This window comes from Lissotriton helveticus, chromosome 12 (assembly GCF_964261635.1).
Source record: "Lissotriton helveticus chromosome 12, aLisHel1.1, whole genome shotgun sequence".
NCBI classification, from domain to species: domain Eukaryota; kingdom Metazoa; phylum Chordata; class Amphibia; order Caudata; family Salamandridae; genus Lissotriton; species Lissotriton helveticus.
Genome location: NC_136073.1, coordinates 639,077,424 through 639,098,523, shown reverse-complemented (window position 1 = coordinate 639,098,523; position 21,100 = coordinate 639,077,424). Strand labels below are relative to the sequence as shown.

Genomic DNA, 21,100 nt, shown 5'->3' with positions numbered 1-21,100 from the left:
TACATCAGTATTAACGTTTTCATGATGCAAAGTTCTCTATACATGTTGGTACACCCAAGATTGTTGTAGTAGAGTATAGTACTCATTTAGAGTTTGGCAGGTGGCCCACCAGACCGCCATGCCAGCGAGGTTAGGCACCTCTCCCCTGGTAGAATAGAGCTTGCCACACCTGGGAGCCCCACCAGGCAGGCAGAAATGTGTGTGCTGTAAATGGAGCTGCCATTACCCTTGCCAAATGGGCACCATGTTTACTGCACCTTCTCAGCAGAGCATTTTTTTTTAAAGAGTATATTACAAATGGCTTTGACATACTGGGAATTTTCTCCCAGCAACTGGGGATCATTTATTTTGTTTTCTGTTGGGAACCACCAGGCTTTCAGTGACACAGTCTCAAACAGGAAAAATATACCTTGGAATGACCACCCGAGGGAAGGCTTCTGACTTATATTGACTGATGGTTTCTGCCGTCGGAAACCTGGTCCTTCAAACTTTTGTTTTTTGGAACTCGCTCTTTATTGAGTTTATTTATTGAAGAATATTGTTTGAGGAATATATTTTATATAGAGCTAAAAGTATAAAAAATAACACTTAAAACAAAATCCCCATCCAACCAGACATTTACCTTTTCAGTTGTAACATTATAGGCATATAGTTTATACATAGAATGCAGCCGAAAGGAGATCCACCGAAAACACCAGAACATTTCTGGACTCAGCTGAAACATTGCTCTCCATTAGACAACCACCTGATGGTACAATTTCACCAGTGTGCTCAGACCAGCATCAAGCCAGGACATGAAACCCTTATGTTGTAGAGTCTATTAAAACTCATTAATGTTCCGCAAGACATTCAAGGGGCTGGTCATCCCATTTAGCTGCAGTGGCCAACAACTTTATCCCAGTAGGTTATGACAGCAGCCTTACCTCCCTGGCTCTGTTGCACTTTATAAGCAGCAACTCAACACATATCTTGCATATATAGGTTATCAACGTATTTAGTGACTGCCTTCAGGCATTAAACACAAGGCTGGTGGCAATTTTAGAAGAACTCGAGCAGATCTGATGGGTTGTGGCTCTTTTACTTTGGTGATGGGGCATTGGCACGTGCGGTTAGCTCAAGTCTGGCACCTGGCCTATGGGTAGACTGAGAGCGGCTCTGATTGGCAAGGCGGGCCATCGGCCGATGGGCCTCTGCCTGAGGCCAGTTAGCGGGCAGGTGTTTTGGTCTGCTAAGGGCTGGTGTACCCTGTGAAAAGCTGTTACAGCCTTCACACACATGACCCCATGCAAATGAAGTCAGGCCAGAGGGCTAATGTCAGGGGCAGAGTGACAGTGGGTTGCTCGACTGTCACAGCAGGAGGTGTTCCATGCCCTCTGGCTCCCTCCAGGTGTGACAGAGACTGCAAGGAGCTGCTGATGGGAAGCCATTAGCACTTACTATTTTGAGGTATATGGGTGCATCGTCTTCCTTATTCAATATTGATACATGAAGAATAATTCAAGATCTTGGACTGTGATTTTAAGTTATCCTTTTGTTCATGATTTTCATCATTTTTTTCAAGATGTTGCAATATTCGGTATCTGATTATCGACAGCTGATACGTGTTTCACCCTCACATGGTCATCAGGATCAGGGCTTCCTCAAGGCTTTTACAATTGGTAATAGCAGTTCTTATTTTGTTTTTCTATTTCAGGTGTAACTCATATTTTCGCTTAGCTCAGTTAGTCAGAGGTAAAGATTTGGCTGCAGTCTGTTGCGCTGCTTCCTTGTCTACAATATCCCAGTTAGCAAATGGTTCTATTTATATTATAAATATAAATACATATATATATATATTTATTGTAGATATATATTGTAAATATATTATATTTATATTAATAAAATAAAATATATATTGTAAATATATAAATAAAATATATATTGAAAATATATTTATATTAATATTTATATTGCAGAGAAGGAAGCAGCGCAGCAGACAATTAGAGATCTATTTCAAGCATATTTCCCATTATGTTTTTTTTTTACCATTCACAGTGGACCTGATAGGTTTCAATTCCCACTTCTTCATGCTGGTTGATATGTAGGTTGGTGTGACGGAATTGATGTGTCAGTATAACTTGAATTGGTGTTCTGTTGAGGAGGTAAATGCTTAGCCAACTACAGGGCTTTGAGAACTGCTGTGTGAATGATGGTGCTAGCTGTGTCTCATAAGTACTGTTGTTGTACCGTGATGTGTGACAGTAGCTCTAACTGGATGTAGCGTTGAGGTGGCAAATGCTTAGGTGACTGCATGAGCCGTGTCCCAATGCATGATGTTAGCAGGAACTGTGTCTAGCTTGTTCAGCTGACATAGCACACAGTAAGAGTATGTCAAGGTTCGGCTTTAGACTTCCTCGGGGCTGAGTTGAGAGTCCAATACCCGGCCCTACTAAACTACCCCAATGCTCGATATGCAACGACACGAACAAATGAAGTAATTCAACGGGGCGCGGGAAAGGAAGGGAACAGCGGGGAGGGAGATCTGCAACGACAAAGAACACCAGATTAGCACACCCTATCTCCCTCACTCTAACAAGTATTCACAGTGCCCTTTACTAAAACAGTGTACTTCTCTTTATGCTTGAATAATACCTGTAAAGGAAAATACACAAGGCTTTATTCCTAGCGGAGACACTGCTGTGGAGGAGGTATGAGGACTTGTACCCAGCTGGAAAACAAAACATACACGGTATAACATATACTGGTGTAAGGTAACCTGATTAACTGTGGTATACCAGTAAATACCCTACACATACCCTGAATACTGTTTTATATCAGATTGTATGGGTATTACACAAGCCCCACTCTCATGACCTCTCCTGTCTCCTGCAGAAATGAAAAGAATAGAAGAACCATAAATTTTGCTTCTTGTGGAACCTCCCTTGAATGCACCAAGATACAGGCTCCTATTTCTTGTACGGAACGCAGTGTTGACTTCACACCGCGATCCCCCCGAGTTATTGTGCCCTGTCTCAATAAAGGAGTCGTAGTTATACTCCTACAGGGCTAATGGAATAGCGAGGCTCAGAGTCCTGGTGTAAGTGAGTCCCTTCGCTTTTCCTTGTTCTTAGAATATACAGATATATGCAATAATGTTTGGCTACACAGCAGCGCCAGGTTATTGCTGCTCCAAACTGCCCTTGAAATGACAAACAGAGCTCAGAAACATTGGCTACGCAGCAGCGCCAGGTTATTGCCTCTCCAACCTGCCCTTGAAATGACAAACAGGGCTCAGAAACATTTATCACTGCTGGGAGCTGTTGGAGGCGGCCGGCCGGTGTGCTGTTGGGATCGATGGAACCAACGCCTCACACCGCCGCCTTAAAGCCCCTTACTCACGGTTCTGACGGACTATGAAAACAAGTCAGACACTGCCAAAAGGACCGTAGCTCCGCACTCTCTTCTGGGACTTCGGAATTATCGGCGTTGCACGGCCGTTAGTTCCGCTTCTTTATTTCCTGGCATGCGTGCGCACATGACGTCCTGCGTGCATTACGCGCAGCATGCCGGGAACTGTAGTTTTCGTGCTTCCGTCTCCAGCCCGGGACCCGTGCACACTGATTTACATCGCGGGACATGACAGTACATCCCCCTTCACAAAGGGGACCCACCCGCCTTGGGCTTCGCAGGAAACAACCGATGGAACTGAGCCACCAACCTGGGAGCCCGAACTGCCCTGGCCGGCTCCCAGGAATCCTCCTCCGGCCCATACCCCTTCCAGGACAGCAAGTACTGCAAACGACCCCTCACCCATCTAGAGTCCAGCACCTTCCGCACCTCATACTCCTTATCCTGATGCACCCAGATAGGCTGAGGCGATCTGCGCACAGGACACCTAGAGGGTTTCAAAAGCGACACATGAAAAACCGGATGGATCCGCATCTGCGCCGGCAGACGTAAACGCACAGCCACAGGGTTCACATGTTCCACCACTCGGTAAGGACCGATGAACCGGGGGTTAAACACGCTGGGCCTCTTAAACTTGATGTTACGAGTGGACAACCACACCAGATCCCCTTTCCGATAGACTGGATTGGGTCTCCTGTGCCTGTCGGCCTGTTGTTTGTACCTAGCTTTGGCCTTTGTAAGATTCCTGCGCGTATCCAAGAGAATTTGGCGCACACGCAGCAATCTCTCCCTCACCTCAGGTAATTTCACATTATCAGATGGTAACAGCATGGGGGTGAACCGGGGATGATGCCCATAGGAACAATAGAAAGGTGAGTGGAGAGTGGATGCGTGTTGGGTGCTATTGTAGGCCACCTCTGCCACCCACAACCAAGTTACCCAGGAATCGCTGCTTTCTTGAACATAACAACGGAGATACTGTTTTAGGGATTGGTTTACTCTCTCCGTCTGTCCATCTGTTTGCGGATGGAAGCTTGTGGACACAGACGAGGTGATGTGTAAGGCGGTGCACCATGTTTTCCAGAATCTGGCTGTAAACTGAGCCCCGCGATCAGATACGATATCACGGGGTAGTCCATGTAGCCTTACAACGTTCACCAGTAGGAGTTGAGCCAATTGGCCCGCAGAGGGCACCTGATCACAGGCTATGAAGTGACCCATCTTTGTTAGGAAGTCCACCACAACCACTATAGCCGTTTTGCCTTGGTCTTTTGGGAGTCCTACAATGAAGTCCACTGAGAATCTTTCCCATGGAAGGGTAGGAGTGAGAAGCGGTTGTAACAACCCTTGCGGTTGTTGTCGGTTTGATTTCATCTGATTGCAGGTGACACACTCCGCCACCCATCGGATCAAATCTGGTCTAATGGAAGGCCACCAGAATTGTCTTTGGGTCTTTTCCAACGTTTTAATGAATCCCATATGTCCCGCACACGGGGCGTTGTGACACCAGGAGAAAACCGTCTTCCGCAATGCAGCCGTAGGTATAAGAACCTGTGTTCCTCTCATGGGGATACCTTGTTTCATCTTCCACTCAGGATGATGCCGAAGCCAAGTGCGCCACACACAGGTTTGGGCTCCTCTCCGTACACCCGTAAGGAAATCGTTGGTGTGTGTTACTCCTATCACCTGTCCGGGTTCAATGATAGATCGAACAGGTTTCTCCAAAGGGAGTAGGTGGTTTTCTCTTCGTGTCAGTGCATCAGCTTTTCTGTTGTTGGTGCCGGGCCTGAACGTCACCATGAAACGGTATTCTTCGAAGAACAACATCCACCGAAGCTGTCTGGGGGTCAGATGTCTTGCCGCTCTTAAAAACTGTAGATTGCGATGGTCAGTATACACCGTGATCTGGTGTTTTGCTCCCATCAGCCAATGTCGCCAGGTCAAGAAAGCGTCTCTAATGGCAAGCAGTTCTTTTTCCGCTATAGTATAATTTACTTCTGCAGGGCTGAGTTTCCTCGACATATAGGCGATTGGGTGTAGAACACCCGAGGTACCCTCTTTTTGGGACAAAACTGCCCCCAAAGCTATCTCAGAGGCATCTGCCTCTACGATGAACGGGAGATCCGGATTGGCATGCGTCAACACCGGGGCAGAGGAAAATGCAGTTTTTAATGCGTTGAACGCACGCTCTGCTTCCTGGTCCCACACGAACTGGGTGTTCTTCTTTGTAAGTTTCGTGAGGGGTGCCACCATTCCTGAGAACCCTGCTATGAATCTCCTGTAGAAGTTTGCAAAACCCAACAGGCTCTGTATGTCCTTGACATTCTTGGGTACAGGCCATTCCACTATGGCCTTCACTTTTCTTTCTGCCATCACTTGTCCCGAGGGCGTCAGTATCACACCCAGAAATTCCACTGTTGTGACATGGAATTCACATTTAGTGATTTTACAAAAGAGATGGTGTTCCTTAAGAGCCTGTAATACCGATTTAACATGGGTTATGTGCTCCTCAGTTGAATTTGAATAGACCAGAATGTCGTCTATGTAAACGACCACATGACGGTCCAAAAAGTCTCGAAGCACTTCGTTGAGAAAGAATTGAAACGCGGCCGGGGCGTTGCAAAGCCCAAAGGGCATCACCAAATACTCATAGAGCCCATACCGCGTTTTAAAGGCCGTTTTCCACTCATCACCCTGCCTAATGCGTACAAGGTGGTATGCCCCACGCAGATCCAACTTGGTATAGATACGTGCTGCACGGACTTGTTCCAGGAGTACCGGGATCAAGGGCAAAGGGTATTGATTTTTTACCGTGATGGCGTTAAGCGCGCGATAGTCAATGCAGCACCTTTTTTCTCCGTTTGCTTTCGGAATGAAGAATAAGGGAGACGCTGCAGGGGATCTGGAAGGTCTAATAAATCCTAGAGCCAAATATTTCTCAAGATACTCTCTCAGGGTTTCTGTTTCTGGCAACGTCAGCGCGTAGATCCTCCCGTTAGGAATCTCAGAGCCTGGGAGGAGATCGATGCGACAATCATAGGTTCTGTGAGGTGGAAGTTCTTCTGCTTCTTTGTCGCTAAAGACCGCCCCGAACTCTGCATAACAAGGAGGCAACGTCACGTCTTTTTCTGCAGCTGTGGCTATGGTTTGCATAGAAGCTAAGGCGGAAGCAGGGTTCCAAGGCTTCATCATACAGTGTTCGCTGCAGTATGGAGAAAGAAACTGGACCGTTTTAGTGGTCCACCGTATATCGGGGTCGTGTTTCTGTAACCATGGGAGACCCAGTATGATGCCATACTGTGGGGCTTCTATGATATTGTACACCAGCATTTCCTGATGATGATTATCATAAACCAGTTCATACTCCTGCGTGTGGTAACGTATGGGTCCTGCGTGTAGTTCGTTTCCATCTACGGCGTAAACCGTCTCTGGTGTGTTTTTTGGTACTAGCGTCACTCCTAGTCTCCGTGCTTCAGTGGCATCCATAAAACAACCCGTAGCACCTGAGTCGATCATCACACGTACATCCTGTTGTACTCCATCTATCGTCATGGTCATGTACAGAAACAAATGAGTTTTTTCTGCTTCTGTGCTTGGGGAGAGCGAAGGGATAACATGCGAGCTTGAGGGCTTCCCTTCCTCCGCCTTCAAGCCGTGTAGTTTCCCGACTCTTTTTCTGTTACTCCGGCGAGGCTTTGGCCTCCCTTGTATCTATTACCTTTTGGTTTCACCGGACATTCACGCAGGAAGTGGCCTTTCTTGCCACAATAGAGACATAACCCTTGTTTGCGCCTGTGGTCTCTTTCGCTCGTGGTCAATGAGGCTCGCACTGCCCCTACCTCCATTGCTTCGTTATGAGTAGACTGTTTCTCACCACTACCAGTTTGTTCATAGGGCATCACGGTCTTGTCCTTTTTCTTATGTTCTCCCTTTCTTTCTTTCATACGATGGTCCAATCGCAAGGAGAGCTCTATAAGTGCAGTGCATGTACGTGGTTGAGGATCGATCTGTGCCAGCACGTCCTTCATTTCCTCGCTAAGACCTTGATAGAACAACGCGGTTCTCTTGGCTTCTGGCCAATCTGTTTCTGCCACGAGTCGTCTAAAGTTGTTGAGATATGTGACAAGATCGGCATCCCCCTGTTTCAGCTTCAGCAGCTCACGATCTGCCGTGAAGGTTTCAGCCCTCCTATCGAATGTTTTTTCGAATTCTTCTCTAAAATTGTCCCAGTGATACAGAAGGGGGTCATCCCTTCTGACTATCGGAACCGCCCATTGAGCAGCTTCCCCTCCTAAATACGATATAAGGAAAGCCACCCTTGCCTGATGTGTGGAAAACATTTTTGGTTTGCACATAAAGTGCATTTGAACCTGCGTCATAAACACCTGCACCTTTTTAATGTCCCCATGGTATCGTTCCGGTGGAGCCAGGGGTATTTGGGCAGGCATCTCAACCACCACAGACGTGGTAGGGGAAGAGCCACCGGTAGCTCCCTGGGTTGTGGAGGTTTGCGGCAATCTATCCACCCTAGCCCGCAATTGGGCATTCTCTGCCCTCGAGGCGGCTACCTCTCTGTGGGACGCGGCCAACTCTACTTGTACTAAGGCCAAAGCAGCCAGAACATCCTCTAAGGTTGTCATGGCGGCTCTCAACGCAGCCAAGAGGAGGTAAAATCCTTGGCCGATAATTCTGTCAAGGTTCGGCTTTAGACTTCCTCGGGGCTGAGTTGAGAGTCCAATACCCGGCCCTACTAAACTACCCCAATGCTCGATATGCAACGACACGAACAAATGAAGTAATTCAACGGGGCGCGGGAAAGGAAGGGAACAGCGGGGAGGGAGATCTGCAACGACAAAGAACACCAGATTAGCACACCCTATCTCCCTCACTCTAACAAGTATTCACAGTGCCCTTTACTAAAACAGTGTACTTCTCTTTATGCTTGAATAATACCTGTAAAGGAAAATACACAAGGCTTTATTCCTAGCGGAGACACTGCTGTGGAGGAGGTATGAGGACTTGTACCCAGCTGGAAAACAAAACATACACGGTATAACATATACTGGTGTAAGGTAACCTGATTAACTGTGGTATACCAGTAAATACCCTACACATACCCTGAATACTGTTTTATATCAGATTGTATGGGTATTACACAAGCCCCACTCTCATGACCTCTCCTGTCTCCTGCAGAAATGAAAAGAATAGAAGAACCATAAATTTTGCTTCTTGTGGAACCTCCCTTGAATGCACCAAGATACAGGCTCCTATTTCTTGTACGGAACGCAGTGTTGACTTCACACCGCGATCCCCCCGAGTTATTGTGCCCTGTCTCAATAAAGGAGTCGTAGTTATACTCCTACAGGGCTAATGGAATAGCGAGGCTCAGAGTCCTGGTGTAAGTGAGTCCCTTCGCTTTTCCTTGTTCTTAGAATATACAGATATATGCAATAATGTTTGGCTACACAGCAGCGCCAGGTTATTGCTGCTCCAAACTGCCCTTGAAATGACAAACAGAGCTCAGAAACATTGGCTACGCAGCAGCGCCAGGTTATTGCCTCTCCAACCTGCCCTTGAAATGACAAACAGGGCTCAGAAACATTTATCACTGCTGGGAGCTGTTGGAGGCGGCCGGCCGGTGTGCTGTTGGGATCGATGGAACCAACGCCTCACACCGCCGCCTTAAAGCCCCTTACTCACGGTTCTGACGGACTATGAAAACAAGTCAGACACTGCCAAAAGGACCGTAGCTCCGCACTCTCTTCTGGGACTTCGGAATTATCGGCGTTGCACGGCCGTTAGTTCCGCTTCTTTATTTCCTGGCATGCGTGCGCACATGACGTCCTGCGTGCATTACGCGCAGCATGCCGGGAACTGTAGTTTTCGTGCTTCCGTCTCCAGCCCGGGACCCGTGCACACTGATTTACATCGCGGGACATGACAGAGTATAACAGGAGCTGGGTGTTATGTTGAGGTGGCAAATGCTTGGCAACCTCTATAGGTTTGAGCCATGTTTTGCACATGTAGCTGGGGTTTGTGTTTAATGAGTGCTCTTTGTATGTCTTAGATGGTCTGCTCCTTAAAATGGTGCAGATGTAGGGTTTATCTGTGGGAGAGATGCACAAAGGGAGGCAGTGCTAGTCCAAGGCTCACAGGAACAAACAATAGTCATCTGTCTAAGCTTTGGACACCAAACAAGTAAGCATCCTGTCACCGTCTGCCCTCCACCCTAAATGTTGGTGCAGTGAAAACAAGGAAACCCATGTGTGGAACCAACCTGCCCAACAGAGGTGCCTGCACCTCCTACCCTCTGGAAGTGCAGTTTTCTATGTCCGCCATGGCCACAGTGAGCATCCGGGTGAGCTTTGCGGGTGGACGGCTGATATGAAAATCCATATGTATGACGTATAGGGACTTGGATCAAGTGTCTCTCTATGACCCAGACTGACCCACACAACTTGCAAAGGGTTTCTCCACCACTAATAAAATGGGGTGACGTGTTTGCTAATATAACTCATTGAACTCGAAAAGTGGCTGCGCACTTAATTTTCCCAGCTACCTTCGCGAGTATCTGTTAATAGCTGCACTCCTGAGACCTCCTTTAGGGTGACCGACCGTCCGTAAATTTCACGGACCGTTCCTAATATGGACCTCACGTCCGTTGTCCGTGAGGATCCTTTTTACGGACGCCTTTTGTCCGTAATTTTGGGTATTGCAGGGAACAGCACTGTTCCCTGTATGAAGCCTCAGCCCCTGATGGGGCCTCCTCGCACTCCTCCTCGGAGCACAAGTAGCCCCCACCCGCCCATTGTCATTCTGTATGCGGCTGATTGCCACATACAGAATGACAATTGGCCAGTTTGGAGTGTTACTTACTGCATGAGGTGGCCTCCTCCTGCCATGGGCCTGGGGAGATGGAAGGAATATGCAAACAAGCCAATGCTGCTACCATTCCAGTTCATGAAAAAAAGCTAGTGAAACAAGTTGAAAAGAAGGAACTAGAGTTCTTTCAGTCTCATCACTTTAGAAAAGTGCAGTTTCAATATTATATTCAACGAAGCCATGGTTGCTGCATTTTTATTTTATGCAACTAACAACCATTGACAAAGTCAATAGTTCTGGCTTGTTGTAGGTGTAACGTTACTTGTGTTATATATCTGGATACATTGACAGAAGAGGCAAAATACCAGTCGGGCGGTACACTATGCTAAGCAGAGATTTTTTGCTAGGGTGTTTTAAGCCACACTTTTTAATTACATCAAACACCCCCATTTGAGAGCCCCCCCCCCCCCCTTTCATCCTGCTTAAAGTCCTGGAAACAACACCATGTCACAGTCACCTCATCGCATGGCACTGTGCATCATGCATGACTCATGCCTTCTACTTTTTCAGATTGCCTATGTGCAGGGGGGTAGTGAATCCTCCCCCCACCCCACTCTTTGCTTTATGAACTAAAGCAAGGGTGAAATTCTTGATGAGCTTCTTCGGTCTGCAACTCTGCAGCCAAAGGCTCAGCTCATAATTAATATAAAAAGTTGGGCGAGTGAGTAAGTGAAGGGATGGGTGGATGGCTGGATGGATTAGTGAACGGGTAAATGGATGAATGAAAGGGTGAATAGATGGATAATGAGCGAAAGGATGGATTGATGAGTGAAAAGGTGGATGATTGGTGAGTGAATGGGTTGATGGATGAGAAAAAAGGTAAAAGGGTGCATGGATAGATGAAAAGATGATAGATGAGTGAAAGAGTGGATGATGGGCGAATGAATGGGTGGATGTGAGAGAAAAGGTAAATAGATGGATGTTTGGGTGGAAGGGTACATGGATGGGTGAAAGGGTGGATGGATGAGTGAAAGGATGGATAGATGAGTTAAAGGGTGGATGATGGGTGAGTGAATGGGTGGATGGATGAGTGAAATGATGGATGAGTGATAGGGTCGATGGATGGATTCATGAGTGGACGAGTAGAAGGATGGATGGAAGGAAGGATGGCTAAGCGAAAGGGTCAATGGAGAGAGAAAGGGAGGATCGATGGATGACTAAAAAGGTGAATGGGTGGAAGGATGAATGACTGGGTGGATGGATGAGTAAGTGAAAGGATGGGTGAAAGGTTAATGGCTGGATGGATGAGTGGATAAGTGGCTGGATGGATGAGTGGATGATTGGGTGGAAGACTGAATGGATGAGTATACGGATATATAGGGTGAAAGGGTGGATGGATGGATGAGTGAAATGATGGATGGAAGATACATGATGGATGGTTTGCAAATGGATGAATATGTTTGGATGTAGATGGGATTACTTGTATACTATTATGCAACCTCCTTGTGTCGGCAAAACGTACCTTTTGTACTGAAGTTTTGTCCTGAATTTTGACCTCCTGTCCTGAATTTTTGTCCTGAATGTTGACCCTTTGTCCTGAATTTTTACCCTCACTGTCCTGAATTTGCACCCATGCCAGTTGGTCACCCTAACCTTCTTACTGAGACCCATCAACACCAGAATTTAGTTGATGTTTTTTGCTCAGCATTCTAGGTCTTTAGACTCCTGAACTTGCATTAGACATGATTGAATGGATATTTTATTTACAGGTTAAACTTCTATATAAATGCATTTGTGGTAAAGAAGGATGAAGACCACGCCGAGCAGGTAAGGAACACTTTCTTTATTTGACGGAGAAGCATGCAAAACAGACACTTCCCAGCTGGTCGGAGGATCAACTGACCATACAAGGAATGTTCCGGTTTGATGGCCAGGCGGCTGGCGCAAGTTTGTAAGTATCACAGACAGTGCCAGACTCATCGTTTTCTAGTTTTGACCGTGTCACTGATGCTAGTGTTAGCGGGCAGCTGTGACTTTCAAGTGTGTACCTCTTCTGCCTGTCAAGCTGTCTTGCCCAACTTCAGTGCTGGGTACATGCTGTTTACCGCATCTAATTTGCATAGACGATTGGGACTAGTTCACACTGAGCTTGTCCTTTTCACCACAGAAATGACTGCATTGCAGGAGGAGGACACAGTGTTGAACGCGCAAGAGAGAGCCCTGTGGTTACTCTGCTGTGTCTCTCACGGCGGCCCCCAGAAACGGAATCACCAGCCAGAGCCAGTTAACTAATTTTCTGTAGTAATTTGTAGTTCGGAGGTGAGTGGTTGGTGCAGCTATATAAATATTCTATTGCCACCAGTTGACCCCGTAATACTTAGGTCCTAATGGAAGCAGAGCCTTTGAAAGTCAGCAGCATAGTATTATATTTATATATCTCTCCCTACCAAGTGTACCTCCCTGAACCCGCGGCGCCGGTATATAGTAGTGCAGCTGACTCGCTGTGGCTGCTATTAATAAATACAATTAATGCTTTAATCGTTCTGAGCTGCCAGTGCCCTCTGCCTTTAGTTAGCTGTGTCGCTGAACTGTGCAGCCACGCTGCCTGACTCCGTTCTGCTCAGTTTTCAGTTGCATGCCATTAATGTACTTTAGTTCAGTGACTTTGTACAGTTTCTAGTTGCTCAAATGGATGTAATCTTATGCTTCCCTTGCCTTCATTACGTGACTTTGCTCTCATAATGACACTTAAATTATAAAAATGTCACACACAGCAATTTGAAACCTTGGCAGCTGTGGTTAACGCTGCTCAAGCAGGAGGAGTGTTCGCCGCTGGATCTTGAAAGCGCATGCGTGCAATTACACGCATGCGCACTAAACGGCCAGGAGAGTGGGGAGCTTAAAAATACACGCAGCCAAGACATGGGGTTTCCACGCATGCGCATGCATGAAAACGAAGGGGTTTAAAGACAGATGGGGTGGGTCTATTGATAGTACACCGGCACCAGCGATATTTCTAGCCTTCCCTCCCAGCAGGGGAGGCACATACCGACGGCGGAGCAAAACTGGTTAGAACGCCTGCTGCTTAAACCCCAAGCACATAAACAGCACTTAAAATCATCTCAGTCGTGCACAGACCCTAACAGGATTCCGCATTAACTCACTAAAGGACGTAGAAGGTAACCTAACCGGCCGCACGGCCCAAAGCAGAAAATAACCACAGCGTCTGACATCAATCAACAAAACAAAAACGAAGCCCGGTCTGAGGGAGATTTACTCGCCTACAGGCATGCGCACGGCTCAGACATGCTATGCGCGGGCTCCACAACCAATCAGCAGTTCGAACTGGCTGAGAGAGCCTCAATGCTCCAATTCTAGGTCACAACATACATTAGCAGTACCACCCACTTTCAGGCTACAGCTAAAACAGTGCTTAGCGTTAGGATTGGTTGCTGTAAGACCCGGAAGTGCTACCGTTAGGAAAAATGACGTCAGATTAAAGACCAACAGCGGAAGACGGACATTAGGCTGAAGTCATCGACTGTCTGTAAGTGGTTAGACAGGTTTTAATTTCGATGAGGTAATTAGCTCAGGGAAGCGATAGCAGTTTAATGGTAGGTTATAAATTGTATTTCTCGGGATTTTTTTGTCACTCGGGATGATCCCGGCCCGCATTCATCGGCAATGAGAATTTGAACACTAAAGTATTTCACCGTTGGAGTTAGGACAGCAATAAACCTGCTGGACTGTGTTGGAGAAAGTTGTAAACTCTGATTCTTGGCATATATGACGAGAAAACACGTTCGCATTAGTTTGCCGCCCTCTGTTACATAGACGAATCAAGCAGGTGTGTGGTTTTTGAGGTTTAACCTTTTTTCCTTCCGGCTGATTGCTCATGACGTTTGATGTCAGTAGACCTATGTGCCCTATTTGGACTAAAAGGCTTGTATTTTAGATCGTGTCTGTTATAGATGCAAAATTGAATTGATACAGTTTTATTAAGTGTGTTATAAATACAAAGAATTGCATATTTGTACTATAAATTGCACTAGGAAATACAATCCGGAACAGGCTCTGTGCTTTCGCTATGCTGTAAAGCAAACAGCATCCTGTTCTTGGTACAATCCGGGGGGAGCACAAGTTGGTCAAGAGGCGTCAACAGCATAAACAGACGTCTTAAAAAACCGCATTGTATAGGTTTTTTTAACTGAGCCATGAACTGATCCCCTCATAAGAATTGTTGATGCATCTGTAGGACACAGAGATGCTTTAACAAAAGCCTGCATGAGTTGCTTCACTGTGTGGCAGTGGTAAGTGTCTGTTTTATCTCCCGGCCCATCGAAAGTGAGTGTTTTTGGCAACGACTTCTAGAATTTAGCGACAATGGAATGTTTTCCGCATAATTATAGGGTTGCTGTACTTGCCGCATAAGTCATGATCTTCTGCCCCCATTGCAGATTTAAACGAAATGAAAATGTTTCTAGTTTGACCACATCAAAAGTTACTTACTACTTTAATTATTTTTATTTTAAAGGTTTTATATAGTGCTAGCTTGACCTGTGGGTATCAGAGCGCTTTACATATACACAGGAGATAACGGTTGCATTACATAGCATGATCTAAGGAAGCAAAAAAGATATAAGCATAATAATTAGGCAAAACAGTGAAAGATAAAGGATGCATTACATAGCATGATCTAAGGAAGCAATAATAATTAGGCAAACAGTGAGGGGGAGGGAGACAAAATAAAGTAGGTGGTTGGCACAGTCCATTAACCATCTATCCTTGATGGTCTGGTGAGGGGCGAGTCAACTAGGTTATCGGAGTCTAGGTTAGTTGACCTTGGTCGGGAAAGATTTTGTTGAGGAGATGGGAGTTTCAAGTCCCTTTTGAAGCAGGAGAAGGAGGGGTTGCTTCTGAGGTCTCTAGGGAATGCATTCCACATCCAGGGTACATTACCTGAGAAGGATCGACTCCGAGTGGTTTTTCTTTTCACTTCCGGAAGGATGCGAAGAAGTGAGTTGGAGCTTCTCAGGGTTCTGGATTTTCCTGTTTTTACTAGTTTGCTGTTAAGGTAGTTGGGGGAAGGTGAGTGAAGGGTTTTGTGTGTGATGCAGGCCAGTTTGTAAATATATCTACCATCCATGGGAAGCCAGCTGAGGGAGTTGAGAGCTGGTGTGATGTGATCAAATCTTTTTACACCATTAATGAGTCGCGCTGCCATGTTTAGGACTGACCTTAGTGGGGCTAGGTGAGCTTTCGGTGTCTCCGTTAGGATGGCGTTCCCATAGTCCAGTTTGGAGAGAACTAGGGATGGTACTATTGTCTTGAGATCATCTTGGGGAATGAATGGTTTAATTTTCTTGAGGTGTTTTAGTGAGTAAAGCGCACCTTATGCAGAGTTTTTGATGTGGTCATTCATTGATAAGTTCTTGTCCAGGGTAATGCCTAGTGACTTAACCATGTCGGATAGGATGAAGGAGCAGTTTAGGGCATCAAGATTCTTGAGCCAGTCTTGGATTGGTTGTTGGTTACTTTTTGGAGAGAACAGTATTAATTCTGTTGTGTCTGGGTTCAGCTTTAAGTGATTTGCGTTGAACCAAGATTGGATCTTGTTTAGTGTGACATTGAGGTGACGGATGACGCTGGGAGATTTGATTTTGTAGTAAATTTGAGTGTCATCCGCATATACAGGGCTCGAAATATCATGAAAAATGCACTAGACCTGCAGGTCTAGTAACCTACAAAATCTCCTCGACCTAAGTGAAATGCATTTGACCTCTGCCTCTGAAAGCAGAGCAAATGTGACAAGTTAACAAGATTTAAAAGCATTTGTATTGCTCATTTACTTTGTGAGCAATAAAGATGCCTTTAAATCTTGCTATCTTGTCACATTTCCTCTGCTTTCGGAGGCCAAATGTCAGTTTCTCTTCTACTCGCCAGAAAGGGCGAGTAGGACCTACAAATAGCTTGTCCTGAATTTATTTAACTCCCAAATGCAAGCGGTCAAGTGAATTTTTTGAGCCCTGATATAGGAATGGTGAGAGGATCGATCGTTGCGGGGCCCTAAGTGTGACTTGTGTTGGCCTCGAAAGACAGAAGTTGATTTTAATTTGTTGCGACGGTGCTGAAGGAAGGGAGTGAACCGTTTTAGTACTAAGCCATTAATTCCAGAGCGCCTCTTCAAAGTCTCAAGTAACGCTGGATGATTTATTGTGTCGAATGCCTCAGGTAGGTCAATAAGGATGAGGAGACAGGCTTCGCCTTCATCTAAGGCTCTGTTGATATCATCAGAAATATTGATTATCCCTGTTTCGGTGCAACAACCTTTCCTGAATCCCGATTGGAAGGTGTCGAGGAGGTTGAAATCGTCAATGTGTTTGTTGAGTTGTTGGAGAACGCACTTCTCCAATGTTTTAGCTAGGAACGGGAGGTTGGAAATAGGTCTGAGGTTGTTGAGATCATTGGGGCCGGCTCCTGGTTTCTTGAGTATGGGTGTAATTTGTCCTAGTTGAAGGGAGTCTGGGACATAGCGTGATGTGGGAGAGGAGTTGATGATTTTTGTCCAGAAAGGAGTAATGATGTGATTGAGTTGTTTCAGTATTGTGGATGGGAGGGGGTCCATAGTGTGGGAGAGGGCTTTAGGCTTGCTATTATGTTGAAGACCTCGTTTTCTGACATGAGTTCGAAGTTTGACCAGTGAGCATTATTTTTTGGTTGGAGGCAGACCTGGTTGTCCTTGCTTTGATCTCCTTCTGTTTGGTCCAGGGTGTTTGTGGGGGGCAATTGTTAAATATTTGTTACTTTATCTGTGAAGAAGGCAATTTTTTCGCAACAATCTTAGGTGGCTTTGATTTTGTGTGAGGATGTGCCGTTTGTTTGACTTTTAACAATGTTGAAGACATGTACTACGATCCCACACTTGTTACTATGCCTTGGCAGACCATTTGGTTCTCAGTGGTAAGTCACCTTTCAGTTGCTGATTGTTGTATTTAGGGGGTAAACTGGTACTAATGAGCTGAAACCTTTAGCCAGGCAGTGTTAAATTGTGTCACAGACATTGGCAATGCTTGTATGTCTGATTTTAAAGGAATGTATGGTAATGTGAAGCATTTGTAGGTTTTCGGTTTTATGTTTTTTTTTTTGACATATCCATCTGTGTTTATCCATGTATATATTGTTTGTGGATTTTGTTTGTATTTATCCATATTTATTTTCTGGTTAGTGTAAAAAATGACACTGTAATGGGTACATTTCCACATGCATTTAATCAACAGAAATTTACTCACATTTGAATGTCAAGTTGATTTTAGCTATTTTGTTTTTTGATAAACTATCTTTTTCCACAAATACACGAAAGGCAGAAAAAAAAACAGGGACATCATGAGCTGCATACGGAAATATCAAATAGCAATTGGCAACACAGCAAATTGGTATAGAGGTAATTGCAATATGCGTAAACACATTAATACACATGACTTCAGAGTTCCCAAGGGGGGTCAACTATCTGCAGGTAGAGTAATATATAGAAAAAGGCATACAATATGAAATAAAGTCCTGACTGGTGGAGTAAGAAGAGGACGCAGCAAAAGTTGAAGGGGGGTGGTCTTTGCTTTGGACATTTTTCTCCACGGAGAGGAGATAGGCACGTGGAGTCTGCCATATATTCTTCGGCCTGCAGGTTGGTAGGGGGTTGCAACATGGCATTCATCTAACTCGCATGTCGCTGTATGTCATGCTGTGTAGCCAAGCCCTAATAGGGAGGATACAACTGCCCCAATGTAATGCTATCTCTCTTTTCACCAGAAGTAAAGCTGTAGCAGTGAACCTATGAGTGCTCTTCGGGAAATCAGCATCATTTCCCAGGAGTGCCATCATGTGGTACAGGTTAAGAGTTGCCGAAATCATACAGGAAAGGGTGCTAAACACAACAGGGTAGAATGTGGCAAAATAGGGGCAGGTCCATGTTAAATGAGGAAAGTCAGCCCCTGGGAATTTGCATTTAAGGGCACAAAGAGGACCTAGAAGGGTCGAGCTTCGCCAGCAGTGGTGGTATAGGATTTATGCGGAAAACTTAAATGCAGTAATTTATGACGGCGGTTGGGGGATGCCAGTTTAGTCTGAGCACAGCAGTAGGACCATTCTTCGTCTGAGTTAGTTTTTTTTTGGATCTAACTATCAGCGCCCAAGATGGAAACCTACACACAAACTTTTTTGCAAACCCACAGCTGAAAATTCGATTCTAAGGGCAGACAGTTGTCATTTGTCTAAAACAATCCAGAATATCCCACGAGGAGAATTCCAAAGAATGAGGAAAAATTGTAGCGACACAAGAATCTATAAACTTGATTGGTACAACAGGGATACCCACTAGCGCAACTGGAAAAAGTGGCACATGATTGTGAGATAATCGCACGCAACCACCTACTTCAACCCAAAAGACTCTCCAACGATCCCAATAACTTGTATGGTAAGGTTTCTTACTGATTTCCGCAATGGACACTACCTCATTTGCAATAAACACAAAAAGGGGTGCGACTGGTCTAAGTGGGCTAGAAAGTGTCTGCTTTCTCATGGACGGTGTGTGTATAAACTAAAGAGTAAGGAGAGAAAGTAAGAAAACCCATCAGCCCACCCATTGGCGGAACTTCATCATCTGGGATTTTGAAGTACGAACTGGTATCCACTAGGTTGCTCACTGTTGTTATCATGAGTGACCTCATTTGCACAATTCCCAAAAACCACCGATTTATTACTTTCAAATAACACCTCCATCAAGGAGCAAATATCCGACTTTTCCCCAAATGGGTTTCAGGCGAGTCCAGAATCTAAGACAAATTCTCTGCAAGTCAGAATTTATAGACGGAAGAAAAGAAGCAAAATCCAACTTTCTGGCAAAACCAAACAGATTCTACACCTACCACAAATGCAACGCTTGCATACTTGGCCTGAACAAACAGACCCACTTTTCACCAACCACACAACTTACCAAAAAAATCAGAGATTGGATCATATGCATGACCTTAACATCATCTCATACACCGACGACACGCAGCTGATCCTCTCGCTCACCAGAGACCCCCTCACCGCCAAAAGCAACCTCCACGAAGGAATGAAAGACGTCGCCGAGTGGATGAAGAACAGCTGACTAAAACTAAACTCGGACAAGACGGAAGTCCTCATCCTCGGCTCCACCCCCTCGTCCTGGGACAACTCCTGGTGGCCAACCGCATTGGGAACAGCTCCAACACCCACCGACCATGCACGCAACCTAGGGTTTATCCTCGACTCCACTCTCTCCATGACTAAACAAGTCAACGCCGTCTCGTCCTCCTGCTTCAACACCCTCCGCATGCTCCGCAAGATCTACGGGTGGATCCCCAAACAAGACAAACAGTCACCCAGGCCCTCGTCAGCAGCAGACTCGACTACGGAAACACACTCTACGCAGGAGCCTCGGCCAAACTCCTGAAACGACTGCAACATGTACAGAAACACCTCTGCACGCCTGATCCTCGACATCCCTCGCCGCAGCCACATCACACCCCACCTGAGCGACCTACACTGGCTGCCCGTCAACAAAAGGATCCCCTTCAAACTCCTCACCCACGCACACAAGGTACTCCACAACACCGTACCAGCATACCTCAACAGACGACTCGGCTTCTACGCCCCCAACCGCCAGCTCCGCTCTGCCGACCTCGCCACAGTCCCCGCATCCGAAGAGCGACCTCCGGCGGCAGATCGTTCTCCCACCTCTCCGCCAAGACCTGGAACACCCTCCCCATCCTCCTACGGCAGACCCTGGGCCTGCTAACCCTCAGAAGACTCCTCAAGACCTGGCTATTTGAGCAGTAGCAGCACCCACCCCCAGCGCCGTGAGACCCTCACGGGTAAGTAGTGCACTTTACAAATGTTCTGATTGATTGATTGATCAGCTGCAACTCTTCCTTTCTAATCCACATCATTATATGCCTGTGTAACAAACTGTTTGTGGGAAGTACTATCAGACCCTCTAAGACCAGAATTTTGGAGCACTACAGAAATAGAAACAGACTTGAAGTCAGCCCTCCCCTTACAGAACACTATCGGAAACATCACGCACATCAAAACATCTTCAAGTTTTTCCGTTTGGAACATATCCGACCACATTCACGAGATGGAAACCGTGAATTAACAATAAGAGAAAGGGAGAACGAACTCATTTTGAGACTACAAACTGTGGAGGAGGGTATCGAACAATACTAAGGACAGGTTAATATACTTGTGCACTATCTTTCCCCCTTAAATAGTCCTCTAATAGCATATAACAAGTTAAAGCGATGTGCCCAGGCCTCTGATAAATATCTTTATTCTCTAGGTTTTCCTATAGATCACTACCAGCGGACCAAGGGAAGACCTATATATACATCTAAAGGGCTTGACAAATCATAAAAATTTCACTAGACCTGCAGATTTAGTAACTTTAAACATCTACTTGACCTAACAGTAATGTACTTGACCTCTTTCTCTGAAAGCTGGGCAAATGGTACAAGTTAATAAGATTTAAATGTATTTTTATTGGTCATTCACATTGTGAGCAATAAAGATGACTTTAAATCTTGCTATATTGTCACATTTGCCCTTGTTTTTAAAGGCAGAGGTCAAAAGTCAGTTTGTCTTCCTACTCGCCAGAAAGGGCGAGTAGGACCTAAAAATAGCTCGTCCTAATTAAATCTGGCTTGCAAATGCGGGTAGGCAAGTGGACTTTTCAAGCCCTGATATATATCCCCCTCTTGCCTATATAAATGTGCATCCCTCTTACTTACCCCTTGCAGTAGTACATCAGCATCCTGACACTATCCTTATCCTGTGTTGTTACAATATCGACTAATGCACCCTCTTTTTCTTA

At 45.7% G+C, this 21,100-nt stretch overlaps 1 protein-coding gene across 3 annotated transcripts in view; it reads left to right on the top strand.

Annotated features, from left to right (window-relative positions):
• The first annotated feature begins 13,118 nt into the window (after positions 1–13,118).
• The window catches only part of LOC144799718 (uncharacterized), a 208,890-nt gene continuing 200,908 nt past the window's right edge, over positions 13,119–21,100 (top strand). The window contains exon 1 of one of the 3 annotated variants that reach the window (XM_078671224.1): positions 13,119–13,760. The gene's annotated coding sequence lies outside the window, so the exon portion shown is untranslated. Of the gene's footprint in view, positions 14,057–21,100 lie in introns of all 3 variants that reach the window. The other 2 variants (XM_078671226.1, XM_078671225.1) reach the window with 2 other exon arrangements.